This window comes from Gorilla gorilla, chromosome 1, assembly GCF_029281585.2.
Source record: "Gorilla gorilla gorilla isolate KB3781 chromosome 1, NHGRI_mGorGor1-v2.1_pri, whole genome shotgun sequence".
NCBI classification, from domain to species: Eukaryota; Metazoa; Chordata; class Mammalia; order Primates; family Hominidae; genus Gorilla; species Gorilla gorilla.
Window position 1 is genome coordinate 155875949 of NC_073224.2, and position 23759 is coordinate 155899707.

General features: G+C 35.4%; 1 protein-coding gene across 4 annotated transcripts in view; it reads right to left on the reverse strand.

Annotated features, from left to right (window-relative positions):
* PRKACB (protein kinase cAMP-activated catalytic subunit beta) overlaps positions 1–23759 on the reverse strand; it is a 162322-nt gene that overhangs the window by 119466 nt on the left and 19097 nt on the right. The window contains exon 1 of one of the 4 annotated variants that reach the window (XM_063697409.1): positions 7897–7916. The exons of the other annotated variants lie outside the window; for them this stretch is intronic. The gene's annotated coding sequence lies outside the window, so the exon portion shown is untranslated. Of the gene's footprint in view, positions 1–7896; positions 7917–23759 lie in introns of those variants that run through there. 4 annotated transcript variants of the gene reach the window in all.

Consider the following 23759-nt stretch of genomic DNA (forward strand, 5'->3'; position numbering starts at 1 on the left):
TTAAGTTAGCTGTAGCATAGTGTAATTGCCATTCTTTGAAAGCATCAGTAGAAGGGTATAAATAGGTGATGAACAGCCAAAAGAGTGGACCATGCTGGATATTGCAAATTGGTTCATTCAATGTCCCTTCCATTCTCCTTCTTTAATAGTTGGATAGGTTGGAAAGCTATAAAATATATTTCCTGGACTCCTTGTTCTTAAAGTTTTGGATAAAAATAAAGTTCTCCCCACTAGATGCTCTTCTATGATATTTGAATATGTATTTCTGATGACAAGCATGGTCATGGAAATAAGGTTTCTCAGAAGTATTTCAGTCACTTCCAGCTCCAGCTTCTGAACAATGAAAAAAATCATATTCATACTGTAAGACAGAGAAAGACATGGCAGAGGCAGAGAGACAAACACAGAAAGAGGGAGAAAAATATATAAATCTAATGACATCATTTGAGGTCCTGGATACTGCAATGCCTAAATGCTGTTTCACCACTTGAACTTTGAAGTTACCTTAAAAAATTATTTCCTTTCTGTTTCAATCAGTTTGAATAGGGTCTCTGCTTCTTGCAACTGAAACTCATTAAATACATATTCCAAAAACAAGAGTATTTCTTAGATTATCCTACTTTTGACACATATGTCAACTACTTTTGGTATATAAACTCATCTCTAAGAGCTGCTAGGTAACAACAGAAATGACTTCCCACCTTCCTCAACTGAAGAAGTAAATATTATTATAAGTGATCCTTAAGTCCCCTCTGTTTCCAAGCAGAGTCCTAGGTTTTCCTACTGTAGTCACTGATGCTGTGTTTCAAAGGTCAGTGTCCTTGGTGGGGAGCTGTTGTTTCACTCTTTCTGCTGTTCTCAGGTCTGCAATGCCATTTTCCAGGCTTTCTTCTTCACTTTAAGCTTTACATTAGGTAACCAAAGAGAATGATGGCTGTTTTATATTTGTTTCTTAGATTTTTTCTTTTGTCAGTCTTATTCCCAGCACCCAGAAATACTATTATTGATATTTTGGAATATTTGCTTCAAGTCCATATTTCTGTCTGTAATGTTAAAATGTATACATTTTGAATATATTATCTATTATCTATTTAGAAAATTACAAATAATGGGATTTTGGTACAAGATGGCTGACTAGAGATGTGAGACACCTGCTCTCTCCAGAAAGAAGAACCACAATTATGAATAGATAATCATACTATAAATAGAACATCTAGGAAAGAACACTAGAGTACAATGGAGAACACACAGGGAACATTTGAGGCACAGAAGGAAAAGGAAGCAAGTGGCCCGCTTGGTCAAGATTGGGTGGGAGCCTAGAAGGGCTCCATATTACAGGGAGAGCATAAGTGACAGAACTTTAGCAGTTCACATCTCTACCATGGACTGCTGTGAACTAAACCTCAGTAGAACTCCTTTACCAACAGGAATGCTGAAACTAGCATGGTTGGTGACTTGGAGATTGTGTGAAGGCATTGCATCAGACAAGGAATTCATGCTGGCTCACTCACTCCACCTAAGCATGAACAGCTGCAGCAAGGTGCCATTTTGGGAGCACAGTCATCATGGGAAGTTTTGCAGCAATAAATGCCCATTATCAAAAAAGTAGAAAGATTACAAATTAACATATAACAATATACTTCCAGAAAATAGAAAAGCAAGAACAAATTAAACTCCAAATTAGCTGAAGAAAAGAAACAAAGTCAGAGCAGAATTAAATGAAATAGAGGCTTTAAAAACAACATAAACGATCAACAAAAGTTTAGTTCTTTGAAAAGACAAACAAAATTGATAAACTGCTAGCTATACTAACCAAGAAAAGAGAAAATGCAAATAAAATCGGAAATGAAAAAGCAGACATTACAACTGATATCACAAAAACACAAAAGATCATCAGAGACTATTATGAACAACTAAATGCTGACAAACTGGAAAAGCTAGAGAAAATGGATAAATTCCTGGAAACATACAACTTACTAACATGAAATCAGGAAGAAACAGAAAATCTGAATAGTTCAATAACAAGCAGAGAGATTGAATCAGTAATAAAAAGTATCTCAATAAAGAAAAGACAAAGGCTGGATGGATTTACAGCCGAATTCTACCAAATGTACTAAGGATAACTAATACCAATCTTCCTGAAGCTATTCCAAAAGATCAAAGAGGAAGGAATTCTCCCTAACTCATTCTACAAGGTCAGCACCAATCTGATACCAAAACCTGACAAAGAACAAAAAAAGAAAACTACAGGTCAACATCCCTGCTGAACAGACACAAAAATCCTCAACAAAATACTATTAAACCAAATCCAATAGCACATCAAAAAGATAATAAGCTACAATCAAGTGGGATTCATTCCGGGAATGCAAGAATGGTTCAACATATGCAAATCAATAAATGGGATGCACCACATCAACAGAAAAAATCATTATTATCTCAATGGATGCAGAAAAGACATCTGAAAAAAAAAACCTCAACATCCCTTCATAACAAAACTCAACAAACTAGGCATAAAAGGAACATATCTCAAAATAATAAAGGCCATACATGCCAAACCCACAGCTAACATCATACTAAATGGGGAAAAGTTGAAAACCTTTCCTCTAAGAAACAGAACAAGACCAGGATGCCCACTTTAACTACTATTATTCGACACAGTGCAGGAAGTCCTAGCCAGAGGAAACAGGCAAGAGAAAGAAATAAAAGGCATCGAAATTGGTCAAATTGTCCCCCTTTGCTGATGATATGATCTTATACCTAGAAAAACCAAAGACTTCACCAAAAACTCCCTGATTTGATGGATGAATTCAGTAGAGTTGCAGGAGACAAAATCAACATACAGAAATCAGTAGCATTTCTATACACCAATAATGATCTAGCTGAGAAAGAAATAAAGCCAATCATATTTAAAATAGCTATAAAAAGAATACCTAGGAATAAATTTATCCAAGAAGGTGAAAGAGCTCTGCATTTAAAACTATAAAACACAAATAAAAGAAATTGAAGATGAAAAAAGTCCATGCTCATGAATTAGAATAATTAGTACTGTTAAAAATGACCATACTTCCCAAAGCAATCTACAGACTCAACATAATCATATCAAAATACTAACATCATTCTTCACAGAATTAGAAAAAATAATTCTAAAATTCATGTGCAACCTAAAAGGAGCCCAAATAGCCAAAGCAACTCTGAGCAAAAAGAACGAAGCTGGAGGCATCACATTACCTGATTTCAAAGTATATTAGAAGGCTATAGTAACCCAAACAGCACAGTATTGGTATAAAAAAAGACACATAATGGAACTAAACAGAGAACCTAGAAATAAAGCCACATATTTACAGCCAATTGATCTTTGACAAACCTGACAAGAGCTTCCACTGGGGAAAAGACACTCTCTTCAATAAATGGTCCTGGGAAAACTGAATAGCCACATGCAGAAGAATGAAACTAGAACCCTATTTCTCCCCACATAGAAACATCAACTCAAAATGGATTACAGACTATGTAAGACCACAAATTATAAAAATACTAGAAGAAAACCTAGGAAAAACTCTCCTGGACATTGCTCTAGGCAATGAATTTTTTTTTTTTTTTTTTTTGAGACAAGAGTTTTTTCTCTCTTGTTGCCCAGGCTGGAGTGCAATGGCACGATCTCAGCTCACCGCAACCTCCACCTCCTGGGTTCAAGAGATTGCCCTGCCTCAGCCTCTCAAGTAGCTGGGATTACAGGCATGCACCACCACGCCCAGCTAATTTTATATTTTTAGTAGAGACAGGGTTTCTCCATGTTGGTCAGGCTGGTCTCGAACTCCCAACCTCAGGTGATCTGCCCACCTTGGCCTCCCAAAGTGCTGAGATTATAGGCGTGAGCCACCGCACCCGGCCTAGGCAAAGAATTTACAACTAAGACCTCAAAAATACAGGCAACAAAAACACCAATAGACAAATGAAACTTAATTAAACTAAAAAGCTTCTGCACAGAAAAAAAAAAAATAATCAACAGGGTGAAGAGACAACCTTTTGAACAGGAGAAAATACCTGCATGCTACTCATGCAACAGGGGACTAATATCCAGCATATACAAGAAACTCAAAAAACTTAATAGGAAAAACATAATCCCATTAAAAAGCAGGTAAATGACATGAGTAGACATTTTGCAAAAGAAGACAGCCAACAGGTTTATGAAAAATGCTCAACATCACTAATCATCAGAGAAATTCAAATCAAAACCTTAACTAGATAACACCTTACTCCAGTCAGAATGGCTATTATTAAAAAAAAAAAAAAAGTAGCAGATATTGGCAAGGATGTGGAGAAAAGGGAATTCTTATACATTTTTGTAAGAATGTAAATTAGTACTGCCACTATGGAAAATGGTATGGAGATTTCTCGAAAACCTAAAATCAGAACTATCATATGATCCAGCAATCCCACTACTGAGTATCTACCCAAAGGAAAAGAAGACAGTGTATCAAAGAATATCTGCACTTGTGTGTTTACTGCAGCACTATTCACAATAGCAAAGATATGGAATCAAACTAAATGTTCACCAGTTTATAAATGGATAAAGAATATGTGGTATATATGCAGAATGCAATATTACTTGGCCATAAAAAAATGAAATCTTGTCATTTGCAGCAATATGGCTAGAACTGGAGGTCATTATTTAAACTGAAATAAGCCAGACACAAAAAGACAAATATCACATGTTCTCATTTATATGTGGGAGCTAAAATATTTGATCCCATGAAGGAAGAGAATGGAAAGATAGATAGCAGAGACTGGGAAGGCTGACTAGGACGGAGTAGGGAGGGGGACGGTGAGGCTGAAGAGAAGTGAATTAAAGGGTACAACCATACAGTAAAATGGAATATATTCAATGTTTGATAGCAGAGTAGGGTAAGTAAGCAAAAGTATATTGTACTTGGGTGACTGACACTCTAAATACCCTAACTTGATCACTATAAATTACATACATGTAATAAAATTCATGTTACACCATACATTTGTAAAAACAACAAAAAAAGAACACTACAAATAACACTAAAGGCCCTCCTGATTACTATCCACATCCTGATTCTCCTTCTCTGCCCTTAGAAACAACCACTGTTCTGAAATTGCTTATAACCTTCAAATGTCTTTTTTATACTTTTACATACATGTTTATGTGGAAAACATATACTGCTTTACTTTTCTAATTTGCCTGGATGGTATCATGCTCTACATATTTTGAAAATTACTTTTTTCAAATGTACTATATTTTACCTGTTTCTTTATTGATGGGCTTTTAGGTTATTTCTAGTTTCCAATATTACAAATAATTCAATAATGGACATCATGTTCATGTCTGTTTCTTTCTGTTTCCATTTTGTTTCTCCTAACATGACATGCCTGATTTCTTCCAGCTATCCTTCCTACAAGTGTTGGTCTACCATCCCAGGTTACAGTAATGTTTATAAAGTCCCTAGCTATTAATCATTTTAACAGTTTTATTGAGATAACTTATGTACCACAAATTTCGCCAGTTTTAAATGTAAAATTCGGTGATTTTTAATAAGTTGTGAAATAGTTGCCATAATTTAATACTGTATCATTTTTCTTATCATCCCAAAAAAGGAGCCTCAGTCCCATTTGTGGTCATTTTCCATTCTCACCCCTATCCCTGAGCAAGCATCAGTCTACTTTCTGTATCTACAGATTTGCCTTTCCTTTTCATATAAATGAAATCACACAATGTGTGGTCTTTTGTGTCTCACCTCTTTCATTAGCATGTTTTTGCGGTTTATCATGTTGCAGCATGTATTGATTCCTTGTTCTTTTTTATTGTTGAATAGTATTGAATTGTATGGATAAACAATATTCTCTTTACTCACCAATTGTTGCCACTGTATAGCAACTAAGAATAATGATGCTATGAATATTCAAGTACAAATTATTGTGTGGAGGAGTGTTTTTAGCTCTCTTGGCTATTTTTCTAGAAGTGCACATTGCTGGATATGGCAATCTGATGCTTAACATTTTAAGAAACTGCAAAACTGTTTCCAAAGCACCTGTACCATTTTATATTTCCACCAGCAATGTCTGAGGGCTCCCATGCCTTTGCATCCTCACCAGTATGTCTTTTTTTGATACATACTTCCTTTTGAACATGTATAAGTGTTTCTACTCAGAAGATACTTAACAGTGGAATTCCTGGGTCACAGTTTATGCCCATTTTCATTTTAACTGATACAACCAAATTGTCTCAGGAATGGCTATCCCAATTTACATTTGACATGCTTGTCATATGTGATACTACGTGACTTGTTCATCTTTGCTAATCTGGTGAATTAAAAAAGGTACCTCATTTTAAATCATATTTCACTGATAACTAGTGAAATAAAATATTTTCATATGCTAATTGATCATCTAAATTTCATATTTAGTAATTTATCCATTTATATCCTTTGCTATGTTTTTCTATTTCATTTTTAGTCTCTTTATGTTGACTTATAAAATGCTCTTTATTCTGGATATTAATCCTCTGTCAGTTTTATTCTTGGAAAATATTTCCTACTAACCTCCTTAGGGAATTTCTAACACTGTATCTCAGAGTTCTCCCATGTAAAAACATTCCTCTGTCACTCGGTCTTAGGTTCCTTGATTACTGTGCCTAAGACTTTAACTATCAATCCTAAGAGTACCTTCCACTGGTTTCTTGGGAGCCCTATCAGACACATACAAATAAGATATCTTGCTACCTGCCTTTCTTGGGAGGACATGTGAATTAGAGTCCCCTTTAGGACCTGTACTAGTCTGGGTTGTCAGTTGCAAAAATGTAAATTAAAAATTGATGCTAGTCAATTTAAGCAGAAAATGAATTTATTAGATTGAGTACATATGGAATGGATGAGAAAACTGAAAAGCCAGATTTAGCCAGGAACCAAATGAGGCAAGACATAGCTAAAAAGTACGGCCAGGTATGTTGGCTCACGCCTGTAATCCTAGCACTTTGGGAGGCTGAGACAGGTGGATCACTTGTGGTCAGGAGTTCGAGACCAGCCTGGCCAACATGGTGAAATCCCATCTCTACTGAAAACAAATATAAAAATCAGCCAGGTGTTGTGGCGCATGCCTGTAATCCTAGCTACTTGGGAGGCTGAGGCAGCAGAATTGCTTGAACCCAGGAAGTGGAGGTTGCAGTGAGCTGAGATCGCACCACTGCACTCCGGCCTGGGAGACAGAGTGAGATTCCGTATCAAAAAAAAAAAAAAAAAAAAAAAAAAAAAAAGAAGCAGTCCAACTTAGGACACCATCTATTATGAAATGGACACTTGCCTCCAATGCTAATGGCAATGTCACCAATGGATATACATTACTGCATCACTATATTCTCATTCTGTAAAACTAATCATTTAACCTTGTGTCTTTGAGTTAGGCTCACAAGACTCAATTGCAGTATTGGTTTCTTATTAATATAATAAGTAAACTCTGGCCTGAAGGTGAAGTACACAGTTGTAATTATTTCCAGGGACATAATTAGTCTTCTTGACTACTAAGCAGCTGTATTTTGATGCTATTTTCCCAATCTTATATTAGAAATAAATACTAAATAAAAATTGTAAACAATAGTTGCCACACCATTCTCTGGGGTCAGTAGAGATGCTTTTGCAGTCATATATATATATATATATATCAGGTCTTGCATTTAGTTGTTATGTCTTTTACTCTGCCTTTAACCTAGAAAATTTCTACGGTGTTTCTTTGTCTTCTATGGCATGGACATATACTTTTTTTTTTAACTTTTAAGTTCAGGGATACATGTGCAGGTTTGTAATATAGGTAAACTTGTGTCACAGGGGTTTGTTGCACAGATTATAGGAATTATAGCTTAAAATATATATATATACTTACCCAGTAGAATCTGATCAAAATGTTGGAAATTATGTATGGGTAGTATTTTACCCTTGGGTTAATTCCTTTGAGATGTTTCTATAAAATCAAATAATGGAAGGATTATGTACAGTAAATCTTTAATAATCCATACTAATGTAAGGTATTACTATAGATTATCTTAAGCAGAAAAGAGAGGAACAATTTTGATTTAGCATTGAACTAACCCCATATTTTTTCCAAACTAATAAAAGAACTAATTTGTAAGATCTTAGTAAACATTAGCTAGCAGTACAGAAAGACTCATTTTGTGTTTGGGGCACATTTCTGTATACAAAAATTTTGGGTGTTGAAGTCAGTAGCAATGTTGGTGCAATCATAGTAATAACAAAGTCTTATTGTGCCTTAAAAAGTACTTTAAGAAGTGATAGGGAAAAAATGAAACAAGATAAAGGGGCCAAATCATCTTATATGTCAGACTAAGAATAGATTTTATCTTATATGCAATGGAGCACCATAAAGATAATTTTAAGCAGGGAGTTAGATTAGATTTGGAAGATCAACTAGGGAAATTGAAGGCAGGGAGAATGGCTAAGAAACTGTTGTAGATATCCTCAAAAAGGTTGATAAAGACCTGAACTAAGCTAGAATCAGTGAAATTAGAAATGAAGGGACAAATTCCTAAGACTTAGTCAACAAGGAGAGGTAGAAGACAAGGAAAATTAAAGAATCTAAGATGACACCCAAAATTCTGGCTTATATGACTAAAGAGGTGCACCATTTTCACCAAAATAGGAAGTGTAGATTCAGGAAACGATAATTTCCCCAATTTGACTTTGCAGGGTTCATATCCAGCAAAAATTACGCTCAGAGCACAGAAGAGATATATGTTGTCACAAAGATAGAAAGTAATTGGAACTGACAGAACATGAAGTAATTAGTGAATAAGTCACTTGGGGAAAACACTATAGATTGGGGAAACTCTACTATAGAGTAAGGGAAAAAACTCACAACAAATTATTGATGACTTTTGCCATGGCAGGAAGGAATAGATCAGCCTCAGAGGATTTGAGGCGTAAACACAAAGTAAGAAAATGGAAGCAGTGTGTTACCCTACTAATTAAAAAGTTTGGTTTTGAAGGGAATTTGAGAATAAGATGATGATACAGCATAGAGGAAGCAAGTTTACATTTTCTTTCCAGAGGAAATTGAACATTATGGGAAAAACTCAAGTATATATATATACTTACATATATATACTTATATATATAAGTAAACATACATACACTGTCACACATATAGCCTATGCACATCTTACCATATACTTTAAATCATCTCTAGATTATTTATAATACCTAATACACTGTAAATGCTATGTAAATAGTTGTTATACTGTATTGTTTTTTATTTGTATTATTTCGTATTGTTGTATTGTTATCTTTTACTGTTTTGTTGTTTTAATATTTTTGATACATGGCTGGTTGAATTCTCTTGGTTGTTTGAATCCAAGGATATGGAGGGCTATCTGTATCATGTTTTTATGGGAAAATCTGAATAGACATACATGTATATATGTACACATACACATACACATGCACTTTGGGGAAGAACAGAGCAGAATGAAAAAGCTGAAAGTATGAGTAGGCCTTTTAAAGCATGATACCAAAGGCAAAAGCCATAAAACATATACTTGACTACATAAAAAGTTAATTTTTTATAAAATTGAAAGACAAATAAGGAAAGTTTATAACATATATAATCAGAAAAGGGTTAATAAAAGGGCCTAAGATATTCACATATACTTCAATAGAAATATGAGCATAAAATGAGACTAGGTGATTTATTAAATATATACAAATTACCAATATAAAAATTAGCAATAAACATAATGCTCAACTTTCTCTGGAAATAAAAAAAATTTAAAGTAAAAATATGAGAGGCTATCTTTTGCTTAGTAACTGGATGAAGTTGCAAAAATTGTAACTCATTTTCATAATGTTTCAAGGAAACACACTTGTTATTTTTCAATCGTGTATGGGAACATGTATCACAAGACTTAAAGTATGTCTACAAACCTATTAGTGTAAATACTGTTTGTATTTTTTCAAAGAAAGACTGGAAACAATCTAAATGCACAACAATAGGGACTCCTGTCTATAAAAGATAGTACATATGCATATAATAGAACACTATATAGTCATAAAAATGCTACTCTAACATTCATCAGAATGGCTAAAGCAAAAGTGAAAGGAAAAACCAAAAGTTGATGAGAATGTGAAATAATGAGAACCCTCATGCAATGCTAGTAGTGCAAATTCATACAACCATTTTAGAAAAATATTTGACAGTATCTACTAAAGCTGAATGCCTACTCCTAGATATATATACTCAATAGAAATGCATACATATGTTCGCCAAAATGTGTGTACTGGAATGTTTATAGTAGCATCATTTACAGTAGGCCCAAAAAGGAAACATCACATCCCATCAATAGTAGAACATTTAAACTGTGACATATTCACACAATGGAACATTATACAGCAAAGAAAATGAACAATTTCCAACTATACCTAACAAGAGGAATGAATCCCACAAACAAACTGTCAGGCAAAAAGAAACCAGGGACAAAAGAGTACTTATTGAGTACATGCTGTGTGATTACATTTATAAAAGAGGCAAATGTAATCAATCCTGTCAAAGTAGAGAGAATGGTTACCCTTGAATTGGGGAAATAAAAAATTAGTTCCATACACTTATTTTGTAATACATTTAACATACTGACTGTACCACAAATTCCTTACAGAAGATTATCCGAATGCAAAGAAAAATTCAAAAATGAAAAAAGCAAATTTTGTCAGAATATATAATATGGATAGCAGGTTAGAATAATGGTTACTAGGGCAGGTTCTTAAATCAAGACTATCTGAATGTGAATCCCAGTTATGGGATCTTGGGCACATTACTTAACAACTATGGGCATCAGTTTCTCATCTGCAAATGAGGTTAATAAAAGTACACTCCTTATTGGAGGGTCTTCGGGTGGATTAAATAAACAGATTAAAGCACTTATAATGGTGTCTGGTATATAATAAGCACTATATTATTATTATTATAATCTCAATTTGTTAAAACTCACTTTTTTTTAGTATTTTAATTTTTATTTTAGGTTCAGGGGTACATGTGCAAGTTGGTTATATAGGGAAACTTGTGACTCAGGGGTTTGGCATACAGATTTTTTCATCACCCAGGTATACCCAATAGTTTTTCTTTTTCTTTTCTTCTTTTTCTTCTGAACCTGTCCCTCCTCCCGCCTTCCACCCTCAAGTATATCCTAGTGTCTATTGTTCCCATCTTTCTGTCCATGTGTTTTCATTATTTAGCTCCCACTTATAAGTGAGAACATGTGATAGTTGGTTTTCTGCTCCTTTGTTAGTTTACTAGAGTTAATGGCCTCCAGTTCCACCCATGTTCCCGCAAAGGACAGGATCTCACTCTTTTTCATGACTGCATAGTATTCCATGGTGTATATGTACATTTTCTTTATCCAGTCTACCATTGATGGACATTTAGGTTGACTCCATGTCTGTGCTATTGTGAATAGTGCTGCAATGAATAAACAAGTGAATGTGTCTTTATGGTAGAATGATTTCTATTCCTCAGGATATATACCTGGTGGGATTGCTGGGTCCAATGGTAGGTCTGTTTTTAGATCTTTGAGGAATTTCCACACTGCTTTCCACAATGGTTGAACTAATTTACACTCCACCAGCTGTGTAAGTGTTCCCTTTTCTCTGCAAGCTTGTCAGCATGTTATTTTTTTACTCTTTAATAATAGCCATTCTGACTGGTGTGAGATGGTATCTTGTGGTTTTGATTTGCATTTCTCTAATGATTAGTCATATTGAGCATTTTTTCATGTTTGTTGGCCACATGTATGTCTTCTTTTGAAAAGTGTCTGCTCATGTCCATTGTCCACATTTTAATAGGGCTGTTTGCTTTTTGTTTGTACATTTGTTTAAGTTCCCTGTAGATTCTGGATATTAGACCCAGACTAACTATACATTAGTCAGATGCATAGTTTGCAAATATTTTTGTAGGTTGTTTGTTTATTCTGTTGATAGTTTCTTTTGCTATGCAAAAGCTCTTTAAACAGGTCCCATTTGTCAACTTTTGCTATTGTTGAAATTGCTTGTGCCATTTTCGTTATGAAATTTTTGCCCGTTCTTATGTCCAAAATGGTATTTCCTAGGTTATCTTCCACGGGCTTTACAGTTTTAGGTTCTCCATTTAGGTCTTTAATTCATTTTGGGTTGATTTTTGCATACGGTATAAGAAAGGGGTCCAGTTTCAGTCTTCTGCATACAGCTAGCCAATTATCCCAGAACCATTTATTGAACAGGGAGTCCTTTCTCCATTGCTTGTTTAATCAGCCTTGTCAAACATCAGTTTGTTAAAACTGACACATATATCCATTTTATATATGTTTTAAAATATATTTTAACTTTTATTTTAGGTTCAGGGGCATATCTGTAGGTTTGTTATATAGGTAAACTTGTGACTTGGGGGTGTGGTGTACAGATTATTTTGTCACTCAGGTACTAAGCATACTACTCAACAGGTTTGGTTTTTTTGTTTGTTCATTTGTTTTCCTTTTTATCTTTCTCTTCTGAACCTCTCCCTCCTCCTGGGTGTGTGGCTTCATTTCTGGGCTCTCTATTCTGTTCCATTGGTCTATGTGTCTGTTTTTATACCAGTACTATGCTGTTTTGGTTACTGTAGCCTTATAGTACAGTTTGAAGTCAGGCAATGTGATTCTTCCAGCTTTGTTCTTTTTGCTTAGGATTGCCTTGGCTATTTGGGCTCTTTTTTGGTTTCATATGAATGGTAGAATAGTATTTTCTAGTTCTGTGAATAATGTAATTGGTAGTTTGATAGAAATAGCATTGAATCTGTAAATTGCTTTAGGCAGTATGGCCATTTTAACCCTATTGATTCTTCCTATCTAAGAGCATGGAGTGCTCTTCCACTTGTCTGTGTCATCTCTGATTTCTTTCAGCAGTGTTTTGTAATTTTCATTGTAGAGCTCTTTGACCTTGGTTAGCTGTATTCCTAGCTATTTTAACCTTTTTTGTGAGAATTGGGAATGAGATTATATTCCTGATTCGGCTCTCAGCTTGGGTGCTGTTAGTGTATAGCAATGCTACTGACTTTTGTATATTTATTTGTATCCTGAAACTTCGTTGAAGTTGTGTATCAGATCAGGGAGCTTCTGGGCAGACTATGGAGTTTTCTAGATATAGAATCATGTCATCTGCAAACAGGGATAATGTGACTTCCCCTCTTCCTATTTGAATGCCTTTTATCTTTCTCTTGCCTGATTGTTCTGGCCAGGACTTCCAACACTATATTGACTAGGAGGAAACTCACCCATATACTTTTAAACAGGATATACAATCACCCCTTGGTATCCATGGGAGATTGGTTCCAGGGCCCCTCTGGATATCAAAATACATGAATGCTCAAGTCCCTTATGTCAAATGGCATAGTATTTGCATATAGCCTATGCACATCTTCCTGTATACTTTAAATAATCTCTAGATTACTTATAATACCTATTATACTGTAATGTAAATAGTTATTGTTATTATTTCTACTTTATTTTTTATTATTGTTTTGTTGATTCAACATTTTTGATTCATGGCTGGTTGAATCCTTGATTGTTTGAATCTGTGGATATAGAAAGCCAACAGTATTCAAAAAATGCTAACAAGCTGGGTGTAGTGGCTTACGCCTATAATCCCAGCACTTTGGGAGGCCCAGGCAGGTGGATCTCCCGAGGTCAGGAGTTCGAGATCAGCCTGACCAATACGTCAAAATCCCATCTCTCCTAAAAAGAACAAAAATTAGCTGGGCTGTAGTGGCGTGCACCTGTAATCCCAGCTACTCAAGAGGCTGAGGCCGGAGAATCGCTTGAATCCGGGAGGTGGAGGTTGCAGTGAGCCGTGATCGTACCACTGCACTCCAGCCTGGGTGACAGAGGGAGACCCTGTCTCAGTAAATAAATAAATAAATAAATAAATAAATAAATAAATAAATAAATGCTAACAGTGGTTATCTGTAAATGCTGGGATTCTGGTAGAGATTTTTCTTCTTTTCTTTTTTTCTTACATGTACGTAATGATGAATGGAAAATTTTCACCTTCTTAATATTTTTTCTGTAAATTATTGAGTTGAGAAAAATAGTTTGATATGCTTACTCTAGGTCAAAAGTCATGGTGCCTCGATGTCAGAATGACTTTTCCATGAAAGAGGAAAGTTTCTCTGCATAACAAGGGGGTGGAAATAAATTGGATGGTCCAGAAAAAAACATCCAGAAGAGAGGAGTGACCGCAGTTGTATTCTGTTCTAGAGAATGGTCAAGAAAGAAGACTTCCAATTAACAGTGCAGTGAGAGATTCAGTTGAAAAAAAACTTTAATGTCTCATGAGGACTACATTGGTTATTTACCTTTTGGTTATTTATACAAACTATCCTGAATTGTATTTAAGAAATTTTCAGTCAGCTGTGCTCTGCTAACTAAATGCCTTTAAGAAAACGATTTTTTTTGTTTTGTTTTTAGAGAACACTCCAAGGAGAGTCCCACTTGAGACTTTTTAAGTAAAGAATGGTTCTCAGCTTTATCTCCGATTATATAATTACTCTAGAATTAAGTCAAAAAGATATGCTCACCATAACTGCCCAACTAGTAGATGCAAGGTACTGAGGAATAAACTTCTATTCCATGGAAAACCTGTAGGTTTAAATAAATTTGTTTACAATAGAAAAAGGGTTCCAGAGGGCTCTCTGGAAAGGACTGGGACATAGGCAGTTTGACATGTGATTAAAAGCATTGGTTCTACATACAAATGGCCACAGGTATATGAAAAAACGCTCAACATCACTGATCATGAGGGAGATGCAAATGAAAGCCATCTCACCTCGGTTTGAATGACTATTGTTAAAAAGACAATAGTCTTTTTGGATGCAGAGAAAGGGAACTCTCATATACTTTTGGTGAGAATGTAAATTAGTACAGCCATTATGGAACAGTATGGAAGCTTCCTCAAAAAACTAAAGATAGAAGATATGATCCAGCAATCCCAATGCTGGCTATTAATGCAAACGGAAGGAAATCAGTATATTGAAGAGATATCTCCACCCCATGTTTATTGCAGCACTATTCACAATAATCAAGATATGGAATCAACCTAAACATCTATCAACAGATTAACAGAAAAAGAAAGTGTATACATATGTATATAAACAATGACCTACTATTTAGACATAACAAAGAATGAAATCCTGTTATTTGTGGCAACATGGATGAGCCTAGAGGATGTTATGTTATGTTATGTTAAGTGAAATCAGTCAGGTACAGAAAGAAAAATACCATATGAGGGAGCTTTTAAAAGTGGAGCTCATACAAGTAGATAGGAGAATTGTGGTTATTAAAAGTTGGGAAGAGAATTAGATAATTGTGGGTTACTACAGATTAGAGAGAGGTTAACTGATAAAAAATCACAGCTAGATAGGAAAAGTAAGGTCTAGTGCTCCATAGCACTGTATGGTGACTATAATTTACAATAATTTACTGTACATTTTCAGCTACAAGAGAGGATTTAAATGTTCCTAACACAAAGAAATGATAAATGTTTATGGTAAGGATATACTAATTACCCTGATTTGATCATTACACATTACATATGTATCAAAATATTACTCTGTATCCTATAAATATGTACAATTATTAAGTGTCAACTAAAAATAAAAGGGAAGGGGAGAGCACTAGTTCTTACTGGCTCTGTGAGGTTGGGCAGGTGATAGAATTTTTATATTTGTGTTTCAGTTGTCTGTGTTATGTAACAAACTTAGTTTTCAAACAATCACCATATTTTGCTCACAATTTTCTGGGTCAAGAATTTGGGCAACACACAGTAGGAACTGTTCATCTCTATACCACAATGTCTGGGGTCTAAGCTGGGTGGCTCAACAGCTGCGAGAAGCTGGAACAGCCCAAATGAGGTCATAGGTCTGCTGGCTCACTTCACACTGTTTGCTGAGTCACTCTCTCATCTGTCTTCAGCTGAAGGCTGGGCTGACTAAAAGGCCTATGAAATAATTCACCTTATCTAGTGCTACCAATCTCTCTCTTTCTTTCTCTACCCCCCACCCCCACACCCCATCTCTCTGTCTCTTTCTCTCTAAGTGGCTAGTTGGGCTTTGAACAGCATGTTGGTCTCAGAATAGTCAGACTTCTTGCATAGCAGTTCGCTTAAAAGAGGACAGAGCCTCAACCCTGTAACGGATCTAGCATCACATCCACCATATTATACTGGTTAAAGCAATGAGAAGCCCAGCCCAGATTCAGTGGAATGAAGAAATATGCTATGCTTCTAGATGAAAAGGGTGGTTAAGAATTTGTAGCCATCTTCACTTTGTCACAGAATACTCCTCCATTTTCAAAATATACTTTACTCCTTCCAAGACCCCAAGAAGCCTTATCCTAAGGTCCAGGATGTAATCTAAATCAAATGCAGGTATAGATGAGGCCCCTCAGATCCAGTTTCCTGAGTGCAACTCCTCATACTTAGTTTCTCTTAATCTAAAGACTTGTGAACTAAAGAGACAAGTTATCTGCCCAATACACGATGGTGAGATAGGAATAGAAATTGCAATGGATACTCCCATTCAAAAAGAGGGAAAACAAGAGGTATAAACACTCCCTCATCAATAGCAATTCTAAAGTCCAGTTGGGCACATGTCACTCATTCCTTGATTAGTCCTGAGAGTGGTTCTCTTTGTCTCTTAGCTGTACTCTCTGGCTTCTTGGCTGCCCTCTCTGAATCATTCTTTCACATGAAATGGCCTATGTGAAGAGGTGAGTAGCTTTTCAGCCTGCTTCCTTTCCACAGTAGGTGAGGGCCCGTACACTTTTTTCCTTATTAATTATCTCTGACCCTTTCAATCAACATTAATACAATTTCTTTAAAAGCTCTGTGGGTTTCTCATATTATCAAATTCTAATATATTCCAATAGACAAAAAGCCACATCCACATTCCCTTTGGAGAGGGCTTTCTCTACCTTGGGCCTCACATAAGACTGCTATGGGACAAGTCCTTAAGATTTCTAAAAACCCCAACTGTCTAATTTAGAGTAACGTGAGCCACACACGAGATTCTCTTTTTGCGTTTTTGTTTTCATTTTTTATTTTTTTTGAGATGGAGTCTCGCTCTGTCGCCTAGGCTGGAGTGCAGTGGCGCAATCTCGGTTGACTACAACCTCCGCCTCCCAGATTCAAGCGATTCTCCTACCTTAGCCTCCCAAGCAGCTGGGACTACAGGTGCCCATCAACACGCCCAGCTAATTTTTGTATTTTTGTATTTTTTTTTTTTTAGTAGAGATGGGGTTTCACCACATTGGCCAGGCTGGTCTTGAACTCCTGACCTCGTGATCTGCCCACCTTGGCCTCCCAAAGTGCCGGGATTACAGGCACACACAAAATTTTTATAAGCCTTTCAGTCTAAATAAAGGTCTGTGAGACGTCACTTTAAATTATCTGAGGTCATAGCAAAGGGTCTTACAGTATTTTTTAAAAGGTAGTTATTTTATTTGTTAAGAAAATTTTTAATAGGAGAAAGGATTCCCTATTTAATAAATGGTGCTGGGAAAACTGGCTAGCCATATGGAGAAAGCTGAAACTGGATCCCTTCCTTACACCTTATACAAAAATCAATTCAAGATGGATTAAAGATTTAAACGTTAGACCTAAAACCATAAAAACCCTAGAAGAAAACCTAGGCATTACCATTCAGGACATAGGCATGGGCAAGGACTTCATGTCTAAAACACCAAAAGCAATGGCAACAAAAGCCAAAATTGACAAATGGGATCTAATTAAACTAAAGAGCTTCTGCACAGCAAAAGAAACTACCATCACAGTGAACAGGCAACCTACAAAATGGGAGAAAATTTTTGCAACCTACTCATCTGACAAAGGGCTAATATCCAGAATCTACAATGAACTCAAACAAATTTACAAGAAAAAAAACAAACAACCCCATCAAAAAGTGGGCAAAGGATATGAACAGACACTTCTCAAAAGAAGACATTTATGCAGCCAAAAAACACATGAAAAAATGCTCATCATCACTGGCCATCAGAGAAATGCAAATCAAAACAACTATGAGATACCATCTCACACCAGTTAGAATGGCAATCATTAAAAAGTCAGGAAACAACAGGTGCTGGAGAGGATGTGGAGAAATAGGAACACTTTTACACTGTTGATGGGACTGTAAACTAGTTCAACCATTGTGGAAGTCAGTGTGGCGATTCCTCAGGGATCCAGAACTAGAAATACCATTTGACCCAGCCATCCCATTACTGGGTATATACCCAAAGGACTATAAATCATGCTGCTATAAAGACACATGCACACGTATGTTTATTGAGGCATTATTCACAATAGCAAAGACTTGGAACCAACCCAAATGTCCAACAATGATAGACTGGATTAAGAAAATGTGGCACATATACACCATGGAATACTATGCAGCCATAAAAAATGATGAGTTCATGTCTTTTGTAGGTACATAGATGAAATTGGAAATCATCATTCTCAGTAAACTATTGCAAGAACAAAAAACCAAACGCCACATATTCTCACTCATAGGTGGGAATTGAACAATGAGATCACATGGACACAGGAAGGGGAATATCACACTCTGGGGACTGTGGTGGGGTGGGGGGAGGGGGGAGGGATAGCATTGGGAGATATACCTAATGCTAGATGACGAGTTAGTGGGTGCAGCGCACCAGCATGGCACACGTATACATATGTAACTAACCTGCACAATGTGCACATGTACCCTAAAACTTAAAGTATAATAAAAAAATAATAATAATAAAAAAATAAATAAAAAATAAAAAAAAGAAAATTTTTAAGTCATGAGATAGTAATAAATAATTATCATAAAAATATAACTGCAGGCAGCTTTGAGGCCCTCCTTCTTGAACACAGGAATCTAGAGAATTCCCTAAATCTTTATTAAATAATAATTATCTCATTTATTATGTAAATCACTGCTCCCTGTATTTAGATATATTAAATTCCTGTTACAATTTGGCACTAGGAAAGTGGCTTTATACTGTACCCTCACCATATAGTGCTAAATTTTATGCTCAAATACAGTAACTAGCTTCAACATTGGTTTATTGGTTCAACCATCTTCTTGCCTTTGATTTCAAGGCTCTTGTATTTATAATTTTGCTTTAAAGGTTATATATGCCTTCTATTGAAAAACACCTGAAATCTTTTTTGGCTGTGGTAATGGGAGACGAGGAGGTGACAACAATGAGTAATAAATGTAAGTTAAAAAGAAAGTAAGAAGTTCCATTTCTGGCTTGGGAAAATGAACCACCAACCCCCAAACCTGTCAGGGTTTAAGGAAAAAATATGCCTACAGGACATTTTTATGTGTCAACTTGGCTAGGGTATAGTCGTTAGTTATTCAACACTGATCTAGGTGTTGCTGTGAAGGTATTTGTAGATGTGACTGAAGTCCACGGTCAGTTTACTTCAAGTAAAGGATATTACCATAGATAATTTGGGTGGGTCTGACTCAATCAGTTGAAAGCCCTTAAGAGCAGAACTGAAGCTTCCCAGAAGAAGAAACTCAGCCTGTAAAGTACAGCTTCAGCCTGTGATTGAGAGGTCCAGCTTGCCCTTCATTGCAGATTGCCCTATAGATTTTAGACTTACCTAGCCAGCCACCACAATCAATAAGTCAATTTCTTGCAATATATCTCTTCAGATATATCCTACTGGTTCTGTTTCTCTGGTGTAACTCTGACTGGCACATAGCCTTACAGCGTAATGAGTTTCTTATCATTGAAAAGATTATAATAAGGAGAAAACTAAATGAAGTAAAAACTTTACAAATTTTTAGAAAGGCAGTCAATATGGCATGGTTAACAACACTCTAGAGTCACTGTTTGGGTTCAAGTCCTAGCTTGCCTACTTTTTAACTGTGTGGCTTTGGACAAGTTACTTAATCTATGCCTCAGTTACCTCTTGTATAAAATAAGAACAATCATGGTTCCCACCTCAAAGAGTTGTAAAGATTAAATGAGTTGTTATAGGATTGATAACAGTGCCTGACACATAGAAAAAGCTATGTAATACTCTAAAAACTTGATAGGTAGGTAGATAGATCTTCTAAGGTCCTTCAGATTTGATGAGTTTTAAATACATAATTTTTAAAAGAAAATTTTCCTCACTGTGTTAGGGAAATGGTATAATACGGTGCTTATGAGCAGAGGGCCTAGAATCAGACTGATGGAGTTTGCATCATTCAAAATTCTGCCATTAAATGTGTGATCTTATCTTCTCTAAGCCTCAGTATTCTTACTACATAGGGTTATTCTGAGATATAAGCCACTTTTTATAATTATTAAAGTTTTGGTGAATAACTTTCTAAAATGTCCCCATTCACTTTTATATCTTTTTATTCTTGATGATCCTGAGGATATGAATATAAATATATTTGATATGGTCTGGCTGTGTCCCCACTCAAATCTTGTCTTGAATTGTATTGCCATAATCCCCACGTGTTGAGGGAGGGACCCAGTGGGAAGTGATTGGATCATGGGAGAGGTTTTCCCCATGCTGTTCTCATAACAGTGACTGAGTTCTCACGAGATCTGACAGTTTTATAAGTGTTTGACAGTTCTTCCTTCATGTGCTCACACTCTCTCCTGTCACCTTGTGAAGAAGATGTCTGCTTTCCCTTCTACCATGAATGTAAGTTTCCTGAGGCCTCTCTGGCCATGTGGAACTGTGAGTCAATAAAACCTCTTTCCTTTATTAATTACCCAGTCTCGTATCTTTACAGCAGTGTAAAAATGGACAAATATAAAGTTCCCTACAATCTAATATAAAATTACTCCCAGTGGATGAATTTGTTGTTTCTAGTTGTCCACAGACTGACAATTCAAATAACTTGTTAAAATGAGCCTAATCTATATAGACCATGCTTAAGGATTTCCCTTAAAAACAATAGCTACTATTTATTGAGCATCTTCTGGGTACCAAGAGTAATACATTACATAGGATTTCTAAACCTCACAACTAGAAACTATTTCTATTTTGCAAAAGAGAAAAATCTGAAAGTAACTGCGTGAATTATGATACAAATCCTCTGTTATGTCTATTATTGCTTCTTTGAGAATATTTTTTACTTTCTGGATGTCAATGTGATCCATATACCAGGTTAATAATATTAAGTGCCCAGGTAAGTAGCTTCTGGTCCCCTAAGTAGCTAGCTCCTAAATTCTCAAAGGATATTCATTTAATTAAAAAAGGGGGGGGAACAATTCAATTACTTTCTCAATTAGATATATTTATATTTGCTGTTAATAAAAGCTATATTTCCACAGAAATAAGGGTACATTCTCATTTAACTATTCAAACGTGAATATTTTAAATTCAAAAATACATACTTAAACTGAAATATGTTATTCTAGAAAATATATAAACTAACATACTACTATGTCTTCGACTATACAACATTAATTAAAAACTCATGCCATTAAAATGCACTGAATATATTATCCTTTAACCTGAAAATTACATTAAGTTAAAAATTAAAGTTTTAAAAAGTACTTTGCTAAAATATTTTGTAAAATTTTAAAACAGCTATTGTACTTATATTTCTTACTATACTTAACACTACAAATAAAATTGGATTATTTGTAGTTAATTGAAGATATATACATTCATCGAATATGTATATCCTCTAACCTTTCTAATACAATATCTAAATTCATTTAATATGTACATTCCCACCCTACCCTGTCTTAGCCATTGACTCCAAAGATCATACCCTTAGCCCATTTCATTCTACCCTTTCTCTCTAACCACGTTCTATCTTTTTAGCTCACTCTCTTTTAAGATCTCAACTTCAACAATCTTTAAACCTTACCAGGATCTCTAATCCTTTTCAGGATCCTTGATACCCCAAATATTATCTTTTTTCCTCCTTAAAATGCACAAATTCCAAAGCCGAGCATTATAATCACTTCCTGCATACATTTTTCAGCCACTTGCCTCTCTCTCGTTTTGTCTATACTTGCTTCGCAAAACCAGAACCCTGGTGAAATCTCTATACCTACACTGTGCCTGCACTTGTGCAGCTGGGTAAGACTGGAGAAAAACAAACTACTCTTAACTTTTTATGATTTGAAGTTCATAACCAGAAACCTCAAGAGTATATTTACTGTTGTCTGGCAATCATATTGTACTTCCCTAGTCCATCCAATCTCCCACTCTTCTAGATGACTTTTATACCTTCTCCTCTTTACCAAACTTCCAACACTTTTCCCATAATTCTTCCTCACAACTGATAATATTGCTTTCTACTGCTCTGAGACATGCAAGCAGACCTAAATGTGACAAAGATAATAGTCTTTTAGAAGAACAAAAGAAACTATCTTCACGAACTTGGAGTAGGCAAAGATTTGTTAAAAGGGAAACAAAATGGGCTATGTAAAAAGTTAGTACTCTCAGTATATTGAGATTAAAAGCTGTGTTCATCAAAATATATAATTAAGAGAATAAAATGCAACCCATAGACTTGGAGAAAATATTTTTATTTATATTCATAAACTATGTGTATGTATAACATTTCTGCAAAATAATAACTCCTATTTTCTTTTCCCAGTAGAAAAATAGGCAAAAGATTTAATTTAATGTAATAGGCATTACATCTAAAAAAGGATATCTGAATAACCCAATAAGCATATAAAAACGTGTTCAACATGATTAATCATCAGGGAAACAAAAATTAAAAGCATAATTATATCCTGATATACACCCACTATGGTGGTTAATTTTATGTGTCAACTTGACTAGACTAAGGGATGCCCAGATAGCTGGTAAACATTATTTCTGGGTGTGTTTGTGAGGATGTTTCTGTAAGAGATTAGCATTTGAATCAGTAGGCTGAATAAAGAAGACCGACCTTAATAATATGGATGAGCATTATCCAATGTATTGAGGGCCTGAATATAACAAAAAGGTGGAGAAAGGGCAAATTCGCTCGTTTTGTTTTTGTTTTTGTTTTTTCTTTTCTTTTAAGACTGGAATATCTACCTTCTCCTGCTATTGGACGTCAGTGCTCCTGGTTCTTAGGTCTTCAGACTCAGCCCAGGACTTATACCATCTTCTCTCCCCTTTCCTCAGGTCTTTGGACTTAGACTAAGTTACAGCACCAGGTTTCCTGGTTCCCCAACTTGATTATATGACTTATCAGCCTCCATAATCATGAGTCAATTTCCATAATAAGTATATATGTATGTAAGAGGAGATTTATTATAGAAATAATCTTTCTCCCCACACACACCCCTCCTATTGGTTCTGTTTCTCTGGAGAACCCTTATTAATACACACACCAAAATGGCTAAAACAAAACAATACCTGTCACTACCAAGGATGGTGAAGATGTGGGGCAATGGAAACTCTTCTACACTGCTACTGTGAGTGCAAATTGGTACAACCTCTTTCGAAAACAGTTTGATAGTATCTACTAATGTAGATATTATCTACTAATGTATCTACAGATACATATACTTGATGACAGTATTCCATTTATAGGTATATACCTAACAGAAATGAGTATAGATGTGTATGAAAATGCACAAAAATGGTCAACAATGTTCACAGAAGTTCTAGTCATAATAGTTCCAAACTGGAAAACAACCCAATTACCATCAAATGTAGAAAGAAAAAATAAATTGTGTATTCACACCATGGAACACTATACATTAACAAAAAGTAAAGAACCTT